At 44.3% G+C, this 12,412-nt stretch overlaps 1 long non-coding RNA gene across 1 annotated transcript; it reads right to left on the reverse strand.

The window, feature by feature from the left end:
* Window positions 1–355: 355 nt before the first annotated feature.
* LOC124292884 lies at window positions 356–12,106 on the reverse strand. The gene is made up of 3 exons (XR_006902833.1): window positions 11,970–12,106; window positions 4,763–4,767; window positions 356–366 (listed from the first exon to the last, which is right to left on the reverse strand). It is a non-coding gene; the product is annotated as an uncharacterized LOC124292884 (long non-coding RNA).
* Between the last annotated feature and the right edge of the window lie 306 nt (window positions 12,107–12,412).

A 12,412-nucleotide genomic window follows, 5' to 3' on the forward strand; every position in this document is an offset into this window, starting at 1 on the left:
GCTGCGGTAGAGTCGCAGGTATAATCTCTTGCCCAAAGCAATCGCGTCCATTGTTGTATTGTGCCGTTTGGCCTCGTTCAACCGATGTTTGTTGACACTAGCTTTGTTGACAGCTTTAGCTATACCCGCAGCACCACCCGCAAGAGCCTCAGTAGCGCTTAGACCGGCCAGAATTGGAATAAGAAACGGCAGGATGCCGCCAATTTTATCAGGCACAGGTATAACGCGAGGAATACAAACATTCTTCCCAGTCACACGCGCAGCCGCACGAGCACCCGCCAACACCGACTCGACGGCTTCATAACCCGGTTGCATGGCGACCTTTGCTACTGTGATGATGGATTTAAGATTCACAGTTCTCTTCCGCTTTTTACTCTTTCCGCCAGTTCTAGATTTCTTCTTCGCGGCCGCTTCAAGTTTCGACCGCTTCGCAACTAAACCCATTCCGAGTTTAGATTAAGCTTTCATGGTGTTGGTGACTCCCCAGGCTACAGCCTTTTCACCCACACTAGCGTCCTTGACCAAGACGTGATTCCACGCCTTCTCAGCGACCGCTCTGTTGGCAAGATTTCTCGCTGCGATATCGCAATTCTTTGCGTTTGCAATGTCATGGTCCTTACACGCGGCATCCAGCGGATTGATCCCCAAATCTCCACAAGCCAACCTCTTGGCCAATTTTGATCCAGGTCCGCAGTACTGATACTCTGGCATATGCAATGCAACTGGAAGATGATTGATGATTTTATTTGACAAACCACCACTGCGGTTCTTCCGTGTGCACGTCCTCATAGTCGGGCAACAACTTACGTGGCTTCTATAAAAGGAGGAATTTATATACCGTCATCTCAGTCCTCGTTGTCATGCTAACGGAGCATCATGAGATTTCAAGATCAGCCCGATAAACTACCTATCTTAAATTTCGATAAAATTGTTCGACGTGGTAAGAGAAAAATAGGAAAATGACATGGAAAATTGCTGCCAAATGCCGTGAGAGCAATTTTTTGCGGGCCATCCAATTGCGGTAAAACTAACGCTTTTCTCTCACCCATCACCCACGGCAATGGATTGCGATTCGAAAATGTCTACGTCTATTCGAAATCTCTCATCCAGCCAAAGTATCAATTTTTTTAAAAGTTACTAGAACCCGTGCAGGGAGTGGGTTATTTCCCGTTTCGCAAGAGCGATGAGGTTGTAAAACCGGCAGATGCTCGCCCCAACTCTGTTATGATTTTTGACGATGTGGCCTGTGAAAAGCAAGATAATATCAGAGCATACTTCAGCATGGGCAGGCATCGCGATATCGATAGCTTTTATCTTAGTCAAACGTTTGCGCGCATTCCAAAACACCTAGTGCGTTACAATGCAAACTTATTGGTGCTATTTCGGCAGGATGATATGAATCTAAAACATATCTACAACGATCATGTGAACACAGACGTATACATGACGTATCAGCAATTTAAAGATTTATGCTCGGCATGCTGGAATGATGACAATTACAGTTTTACCGTAATTGACAAGGATAGCGAAATCAATACGGGGCGATATAGGAAGGGGTTTGACTGCTTTATAAGCATAAACTAACATGAACTTGTACATGTTTCGTTGCAACAATCGAGCCGGCAGCATGGAGAGTGCCAAGATTAGTAAACATAGCGATACGTTGAGTGAAATATCGAAAGCATCCGATGTCATACGGCGGAAGCATAAGATGCTCAAGTTGGACAACGACACTACCGAACAGGTTATGGGCGAGGTATTCAAGCCTTTGCTAACGCCGTTGCAAGAATTGATTGACACCTCAAAACAGCAGCATATTAAACATGAAATTGAAACGGAACTACCGGATGTGACAATAAAGAAAGAAGAAGAAAAAGATGACGAGAGTACCGGGGATGGCGATGATGATGAGGGGAATTTCATGGAAGCAAATGATAAAACACTGAGGTTTGGTGAAATTTCTACTACAAGTACGCCGGTGAAGAAAACAACAGATTCCACGGCGCAATATTTGAAAATGTTCAGCACAAGTAGAAAGAGGGATTTGGATACCACATACGGTGTTCAAAAGTTGACAAACGGTATGATGATTGGTGATACGCCGATCAATATCACTGATAATCTGGTCAATGTGGGGGATAAAAGTTATAAGAGAACACCTGGATAACTCGAATAACTGTTTAAAAAATCACCCGATGCATCGATTGTAAATAATGTGGATAAGAATAATTATATAATAACTGTCAGGACGACAAATGCGCATCGAAAACGTTACCAAGCCGATGAAAGCCTTTGAGATTATTTGAAAAGCGCAAAGTATAGAAATTTCATTGCACAACACGTTGGCTCGCCAAAAAAATCAGGTAAAGGCTCACCTGACTATAAGATTGTGCAAAAGGAGGGGCAAAGTGTTGATTACGTCTACTGGGATGATCCAAATGAAATTGTAGATCGCCTCCGGCTGCTTATGGTATCACAGGCTGCAGGCAATGCCAACCATTCCAACGGAATGGTTTCCATTATTGAAGAGTTGCGCGAAGCCCGAATCGTTTATTAGCGGCGTGTAAACATAAAATCATCATTTGTTCAGTGACCGTGATGAGCATAGACATTTTCGGACGACACTTGGAGCGTGGTGGTGGTAGAAAATTTATTCGAGGGCCTCCGGGTGTCGGATTCAAAACCACCAACGACAATCAGTACGATATAGACAGCAAACGATTGTGTAATATCGCTGATCCGCAGATGGAAAACGATGCCGTTTCCCTAGAAGTTCTCAAGACCGCTTCACGATCTATGGCTGTGGATATTGTGGATACTTTTCAATGAAATTTTGATAGTTTCGTGCACACTCACAACGAAGAGTTGAAACAGCTACGCATAAATAAGAAAATCATAGAAAACACTTTGAGTCGCATCAAACATTTCGGGGTGGAAGCAACACCGACGCCGGGACAGGCCAGCGGGGAATTAGTATCGATTGAGGAACCAGAGTGGTTGGATGACAATTCGAAAGATTAAAAGGTGAAGAGTTAGGAACAATGAAGACTGTAATAGCTGCCGAACTTCACAGACAGGCTCGACGCAACTATCCGCGCCGATTCGTAGATGTACGCGGACTGGATGAGACCTGGCAAGCTGATCTCGTCGATATGACCGCATACAGCTCGTGCAACAAGGGATACAAATACCTACTAACAATCATCGATATATTTTCCAAGTACGCGTGGGCGGTGCCGACAAAGTCCAAGAGTGGGAAAGATGTTACTGCTGCCATGAAATCTGTACTGATCCGGAGCCGTATACCTACACATCTGCACATTGATCAAGGCAAAGAATGTTACAAAAGCGAATTCAAAGTCCTCGTGAAGCATCACAACATCAACATGTATTCGACATTTAGCAACTCAAAGGCGTCGATATGCGAACGTTTCAATCGAACATTGAAAAATAAAATGTGGAAGCGGTTTACTCTCCAAGGATCGTACGAGTGGATTATTATTTCAGATGATTTAATGGAGTCCTACAACAACACCAAACATTGCATGATTCGGATGAAACCGGAGGATGTTAGCACGGAGAATGAAAAACTGCTGTATCGTAGGGTGTACAAGCCTCGGCAAATTAAACGAAGTGATCGAGCGCGGAAATTCAGTAAAGGCGAACGAGTTCGAATCAGTAAGTACAAGAATGTATTCGAAAAAGGTTGTACACCCAATTGGACGACAGAAATATTCACCGTGAGTGAGGTGAAAAATACCAATCCACCCACCTACAAACTCACCGATTATCAAGATCAGCCCATTGAGTGGGGCTTCTACGAGGAAGAGCTCAATAAAGTGAAATATCCCGACGGCTACCTTGTGGAGAAAGTATTACGCAAACGGGGGAATCTGTTCTATGTGAAGTGGTTGGGTTTTGATAGTTCGCACAATAGTTGGATAAATAAAACAGACATGTAGCATAATTTGTATGTATTTTCCGAACTACAATAAAAGATTTTGAACATACAAATGTTTCCACATCTTATCTCCTTTGTACGCACATGTGCCATACTCTGTACCATGCAAATAATTATAATAATAATAATGATAATAACGATAATAATAATGATAATATGCAATTTTTCCATACGATTATTACACATTCTATTTTTTGGAAAACTTTTTTTCATTTTCCGAATACTTCTTCTACGTGGTTGTTACGTCCTCCGGACTTCTTATTCCTTTCCCACACTCTTAGTTACCTTACGCTCTGTAGTCTACTCTTATCGTTCGCGAGTCAGCAGATTCTTCTGTAACTCGCGGCTAGCTTGCCTTCTACATCCCGCTAAACTAGGCAGATCCATCCTAGCGCTCAAGCAAGACACCTATCCCTCTAAACCAAGACCATACCTTTTACCCTCGACCGACTCCGTTGCATTCACTACTAATAAACAATCATATACTTTAAATCGTTTACCTTTCCTTAATAGTGCTGCATGTTTTCTACGAAAGTGTTCAGTGCTCAAAATTTCTAACGCCGCACCAATCAGTGATAGCCGTGTTACGAAAGAACTCTGGCCCACAAAGTACTGTGACAGGCATGCAGAACCTATTCAACGCGCCACGAACATAGGCTCTGCAAAGAGTCCCCAATTTCAATAGCTCCGTCACATTTTGGTACTATTCAAATTCATCGATGCGTACGACGTCGAATAACTATGAAGCGAGTGGAAATTCAGTGCGATAGCCAAGCTAAGCCGCACACCGCATCTGAACACATCACCTTTCGAACCGACAAATATTGAATGGACCCTTCCCGCTCATTCGGACTCTTGCAACCCTGTTAAGACGAGAATCTGGACCCGGGAGTGGCATATCCCTAAGACCTGAATGACCACACTTATTTATCAACACGCCACGGAGTACCTCATCTATACCCTCCTCGTGCCGACGCATGACGTGTATCGCCACTTCAAGTTTCACCTGCGTCCAGCTGCCTACAACCATGCTGCACTCTGTTTTTGCGTTTACCTTTGCCCTGTAGGTCTACTATAAGTCTTAGTGTTAAGTTTATATTTTTATTCCTGTACTTGCAATACCCTGCTTCAAACAACATGGCACCAACTAACGAAACCGGTTCAAATTGTTGGTCAGTAAAAGATGTCTTGCCGACAATCCCCCCATTCGACGGCCACAACATGCCCTTCGACTCACTTGTAGAACAATTATGTCACGTAGAGACTCTTATAAAAGCTTCGGATAAGATGACTTTCGCTAAATTCGCGCAATCAAAGGTTACAGGCCCCGCTTCTCAATATTTAATAGGCATTAACTGTGATAACGTCGAGGACCTCATAACTGCCCTCAGCCGAGCATACCGCCCGGATATCCCCATACGCCAGTTATCTGCTCAATTAGATAGAATTACACAACAACCATATGAGCGCATCATAGATTACTCGTGCAGAATAAGAGCAATATCAAAAGAAATAAGCACGGCGATCATAGCCAAGCACCCACCAGACTTAGCAACGCTTCTACTGAATGATCTAAAGAAGGATACCTCTAGATCGTTTATTAGAGGGCTTCGGCCAGAATTGGAGTGGAGAATCGCTACTATCAGACCATTACCGACCTTCGAAACTGCCGTCACCATCGCTGAAGGTGAAGAAGCCGAGCTCATTAACCGTCAGATGCAATTCTCTGCACAATATTTTACCCCCTCGACACCCATGTGTCTTCTGTTACCCCCCATACTGCTCCTCCGTCTCAGGTGCCCGCCGCGGCCTCCTTTATCCCCCCCTGATGTCATTGCCTACATCTGGTTACGCTCATCAACCATCGCCTTGTACCGAGCCCAGACCTAACACCCAAGCGCTCGATCCGAACACCTGTTCTGCTGGCCAAGTTAATGCTCTGTTGTCAATTTTGTCACCACCAGGGTCACTCTATCACGAAATGTCAACGTCTGCAAAGTGAAAGATATTGTACCAAATGTCGCAGAATGGACCACTTCCACAATAAATGCAACATAAACCGAGAACTACACTGTGACAATTGTAATCGCAGAGGCCACACAGTGGACCGATGTAGATCCTCGCCGCGTAATAATCAAGGCAATGCAGGTCTGAATGAACATTTAAACGGGAACATCTCCCGCGGGAAGAACGCGCCCGCGAGCAATGCAAACAACTAGCTTTCCGATCTTCAAGTCATATCCTCATAACAGCTTCAGCTGACCCTCCACTAATTTCGATCGACACCCCCGAGCTAATAAGAATATCTATATTTATTATTGACACCGTTTCAGTTCCGTTAGGCCCCTCGTACGACGAACAACCGACGAACGTTTGACGCTGAATGGTATAACAGACAAAAATACGCAAACTATCGCAAAAACTGAAATACGTTTTCATAATAAATCCTATACCTTTCACTTGGTCCCTGACTCGTTTCCGATTCCGCACGACGGTATCTTAGGCCAGCCCTTCTTACGGAAAGAGAAAGCGACTATTTCTTTCAACTCAATTGCCAATCCACTTTGATAAATTCGATGAACCCTCGTCCGCGCCCGAAAAAACGCGCGTGATTACAATACAGGCCCGTACCGTGAAAGCCATCCCACTAATAGTTGCGAACCCAGACACTAAAGTAGGCTACCTTAAACGCATCGATTTAGGCAACAATGTTCTATGTGGTAAAGCGTTGGTTGAAAACCAGAACGGCATCGCTTACTCGTACGCGTTCAATTGTAACGAATCTGCCGTAGAGATAAGACGCCCAACAGTAACCCTAGACGACTTCGACGAGCCACTGAGTACAGTCATGCCCAACGCCACGCCCACTGCACCGAGTAACCACTGCAGCGATGCCCGCGCCAAAACCCTCGTTTCGCACCCAGGCCCTCTCTTCAGTAATTCATTAATCCCTTCTGCCGCCAAGCGTACATCGCGACCGAGTCATAATCCCCCCTCCTGCCCCATCCAGTTTATTGACCTCGCACAACTGCAGTCTGATTCTCCTATCACTGACGACAGTACACCCTGTCCCGGTGCCGCAACAGTGCTCTTGACTGACAGTAGGTCAGAAAGATTGGACGTCCTGAAGAGCAGCTTACATCTTGATCATTTGAATGACACCGAAAAACAATCTATATTTAACCTCGTAACAGAATTTAACCATCTCTTTCATCTCCCAGGTGATAAACTAGGCCACACCAATTTATCTCATCACACTATCCCCACGACGGACAATACGCCTATTCATACCAAACAATATCGTTTTTCCAAGATTCACAAAGACGAAATCGAATCCCAAGTTGATAAACTACTCAAGCAAAATCTTATTAAACATTCCTCATCTCCGTATAATTCCCCGGTGTGGATCGTTCCAAAGAAACCGGATGGTGACGGCAATAAACGATGGCGTATGGTAATCGACTACAGAAAACTTAACGAAAAAACCATCGGCGACGCATACCCCATGCCCGATATCACGGAAATCCTTGACCAGCTTGGCTCAGCTGAATACTTTTCCGCATTCGACCTTGCTTCCGGGTTCCGCCAAATTCCCATGCATCCAGATCACAGCACGAAAACTGCATTTTCGACACCTACAGGCCATTATGAATTCTCTCGTATGCCCTTCGGACTAAAGAACGCCCCGCCGCGTTTCAAAGGCTCATGGACCAAGTCCTCCTAGGCCTACAAGGCAACGAGATATTCGTATATTTAGATGACATAGTTATTTACGCTCGAAACTTGAAAGAACATAAAATTAAATTTTGGAAATTAATGAAGCGACTAACCGCTGCTGGTTTAACTCTACAGTCAGACAAGTGCGAATTCCTGCGCAAGGAAGTCGTTTACCTCGGACACCTCATAACTGAGTCAGGAGTAAAACCTGACCCTGGTGAATTAATAGCTGTAAAAGAGTATCCTGTCCCCAAAAGTCCCAAAAATGTTAGACAGTTCCTCAGCCTTTTAGGTTACTACCGAAGATTGGTTTCAAATTTTGGAAAAATTGCTAAATGCCTTAACAATTTAACGAAGAAGGATACCCCTTCCATCTGGACGTCCAAACACCAGTCTGCCTTCGAAACTTTACGCGATTGTTTATGTAAAGAACCAATTCTACAACACCCGGACTTCAGCAAACTATTTGCGCTCACTACAGACGCATCAAAATTCGCGATAGGTGCAGTTCTCAGTCAAGATAAAGACGGTGCCGACCTACCGGTAGCATACGCATCCCGAACCCTCAAGCCCGCTAAATCAAACTACTCGATACCTGATAAAAAATTCTTAGCCGCCTACTGGAGTATGAATCACTTCCGCCTCTACATCTATGGTCAGAAGTTCACTTTAATAACAGACCACGAGCCACTGAAATGGGTAAAAAGGGTCAAAAAGCCTAATTCCCGTTTATTACGATGGAGCTTAGAACTGGCAGAGTACGACTTCGATACGAAATACAAGTCCAGAAAATCTAATACCAACGCTGATGCTCTGTCCAGGAACGCACCACCCGACACCGCTCAAATTCTTCCTATAGATGCAAAACGCCGCCGTCCAACGACTGAAGCCTCTAGCGATGAATCAAAAAAACGCATTAAAAAGACTCATCAGTACCCCAGACGCCCTCGACAGACCACAGACGAGTCCACCAACCCAGCTCCGCTGAAACACCCTAAAATCTCACAACCCTGTAAGATGATATACTCCTCTGATTCCTCTGATTCCTCTGATCTCTCCGACGACGAGTCCAGCGATATAGAAACCCCGTTGCTCCTCAAACCCCCCCTCGTTACCCCGGCACCGATCCCAGTACATCGCCAACCTAAACGCCATCGCGAAACAAATTCTTCAACAAATCCTGGGCCTCATAAAAGACCATACCGGAGCTATTTTTCAGATTCTTCCCTTAAATCGGATAACTTACAGACTCCAGAAACTGAATCAGGAACTGATGACTTTTGTCAAGCCACCGATTTACCGGGCCCTTCTTACAGCACTTTCCTCATAGAAAGCGAAACTTTTCCTCTCATGCGTAATAGACGTATCAAAGAAATAAAAGCTGACCTATTACAGCAAAAGGATAACTTGGCTCATTGCATATCGGCTGACTGCCAAATGTCTAAAGGAATCGCTTCAGAACTGACAAAACCTAAATTCATCAACCGCAAACAACTTAGAGAATTCGACCCGACTGTGACTGACGTTATTTCTGTAGTCCATGGAAACCGAAAAATCTATAACCTATTTACAAAGCCCAAATACAGTGACAAACCTTTGCGCCACGTTTTTTTTTTTGCCACCTTGGTTGACTTTAGGAAAACCATGCAAGAAGATGGCGTAACATCCGTCTCGATAACATTGATAGGTTGCGGACTCGACAAATTAGAATGGAGCGCGGTACGCAGAATGATCCATTATGTATTTAAAAATTCGAAAATAACTATCACCGTTTGCCGCCTCGAGCCTCCGCTTCCTGTCACCGCGCGCCCCTGCATTACACCCCCACCCGCTGATACTAACCCCCCCCGACCCTGTCCCTTCCACATCTGGATTACCCCCCCCCCCATCCCCCACCGTCATCTGCGAAAGAAATCGGAATGTCCAACTAAACCTGCAGCACCTCGTCTGATTCCATCTCCGCCCCCATCCACTGACGTCATCGTGCCCACCCCTGTCGGGCCTCCATGTCGCGCTTGGAGATACCCCCCCGCTACTTCCAGGCTGACGAACCCTTCCTTACACTCTTGTTCTCCTCCCCCCTCGCCTTTCCTGCCCACCTCTGATATCGACGACAGTTTCGACTTGCTCACAGACACTGAATACTCTACGTGCACTTAACAATTCGACCCCCATACGGAAATTACTGACCATAACCATGACAGTGCTCTCAACACTAACGATGAGCAAATTATTGACCCTCACGGTTTCGCATATTTTATTGACAACTTGGACGACATACCTGTATCAAACAATGTCAAAGATACCAATGATGGACTTTTGATGCTCAAAACCAACTATGCGCACTTCATATCAAAAGACTGCGCTTGGATCAAGGGTATACCAGCCCAACTTGCCGGCGAGAATATCGTTGACCCAGAAATAGTAATGAAGTCTCGTCCGCGAAAATTTGATATCATTGAATCTAAGCACAATAGTCGACGTATTTTCACCCTAGTATTGAAAACAAAAGGCTCGGATAAAAGCAACCTATACGATATTTTCAAGCTATTGTCCAAACTGAAAACGGCTTTAGCCGATTCAAACCTAAAGTCTCTTGCCCTCCCGATAACCGATGACAGTTTAGACGCTCTCGATCCTCGCGTTATCCGAAAACTTCTATCCTATATTTTCGCAGACTAAGGAATTCAAATCATGTTTTGTCGAAACACGACTGTCATCCCAGACGAATGTTTACGAAAAGAAATAATCAGAGAATGCCACGAATCGTTAGTCGGCGGTCATCAAGGTGTCACTAAAATATATAACCGCATTAGAAAAAAGTATTTTTGGCCCCGTATGAAGGAACAAATCCAAGATTCCATAAGAACTTGCGAGAGTTGCCAAAGAAAAAAATTGGTCAGAGTAAAAACCAAATTGCCAATGATGATAATGGACACGCCTGCCCATGCATTCGACAAAGTCGAATTAGATATTGTTAGACCCCTAACCCTTACTAAATCAAACAACAAATATCTCTTGACGATACAATGCAAGTTGACAAAATTCCTGGACGCCATCCCTTTACCTGATGCCACCGCCAAAACTATAGGCGCAGCATTCGCAAAAGAATACATTACACGTTACGGTGCTCCTTGAGCAATACTTACAGACCAAGGACAGAATTTTATGAGCACAGTCATCAAACAACTTTGTAAACTTTTCAACATTAAGCGAATACGAAACACAGCTTACCGCCCACAGTCTAACGGATTGCTAAAACGCAGTCACCTTGTTCTCACTGAGCACATCAAACACTACACGGATGCTGTTGAAGACTGGGACGATTTCATCCGCTTTTCAATTTTTTGTTATAACACCGCAAAGCACGAAGGTACTAACTTTACCCCCCCATCAACTAATTTTTGGGTCTCAAGCCAGAATCCCAACAGACGCGAACCCTGCCAGCGCGTGTACCCGTTCCTACGATTCCTTCCTTCTAGATTTAATCGCTAATCTATCCAGGATACGAAAACACGCCGCGTCTAACCTACAACAAGCAAAGCATCGTTCCAAGACGTATTACGACCGTAATGTTAACAACCAAAATTTCGAAGCAGGTCAAAAGGCTTATCTACTAAATGAAACCCGATCCAAATTAGGCGACCACTTTAAAGGAGTGTATACGATTAAACGTATAATTGACAATATTAACGCTGAAATTTGGATTACCCCCCGAAAAACTAAAATCGTCCATTTCAATAAATTGAAATTGGCACACTTGACCGACTAATTGACCTGGACTGACGCTTGAACGAATACGAACTTGACCTGTCCAGCTTAGTAGACGCTATCCTCTTCGCCCAAAAACGTATCGTCCACCCGAAAATTCTATCACCAGAACAAATTATTTCCAGCCTTAAACATATCCCTCATTCGCGTCGTACAAAACCCCAAATTCCTACGCGCCATGCCATCCACCACCTGCACCTAGAAATAATACCATTTCCCGATGACCTGCGTCCGCGCTTTTCGTTGCTGCTCCGGACCCAATTGGAAATTGAAATGAAGGTAGTTCTGGAGGTACACGTATCAGTCAAAAGTTTCGACCGCAGCGTACAGTAAAACCAAAGTCTTATATGATGCCGTTGTTTAAGAACTTTTGACAGAGCTTGTACACTCTGTGTGTCCTACGCAATCACAACGCATGCATGGATAGGTCCCCTACACGCATAGAGCGCGGCGCTGTAATCGTGGCAACAGCGCAATTCTCTTATATATTTGTAGCTTCCACCGTGTATCAGTGTTTTACGAAATATTGTTAACAAAAGAGTGTGAAAATGTCATTACGAGTGAGATTCAAGGGTCGGTTTTCGACGAAAAAACGTCGTGATAAAGAATTGCGAGCTGTGGCGGCTATGAGTCGAGTAAATGCTGCTAAACACGATGGAACAGTCCATAACCTAAATCAGCAACAAAAATTTCCTGTCGAAGGACGAAGGATCGTCGATTTGCAATATCTTTCCGAGAATCTACAGTGCACTCGGTGTAAAAAAGATATTTTATTAAGGAACGCAATGGAAGAAACACGAATGGGATTAAACTCCATCTTACATATTTCGTATAAAGAGTGCTCTGCTATAACCCAAGTACGCACAGGCAAAACCCACATCACAGCCAAGAATAGTAGACATTCTGATGTTAATACCAAAGCTGTATTCGGTAAGTTATTTTGACATTATGGAATATACTGTA

The sequence above is a fragment of the Neodiprion lecontei genome, chromosome 2, assembly GCF_021901455.1.
Source record: "Neodiprion lecontei isolate iyNeoLeco1 chromosome 2, iyNeoLeco1.1, whole genome shotgun sequence".
Classification (NCBI taxonomy): Eukaryota; Metazoa; Arthropoda; class Insecta; order Hymenoptera; family Diprionidae; genus Neodiprion; species Neodiprion lecontei.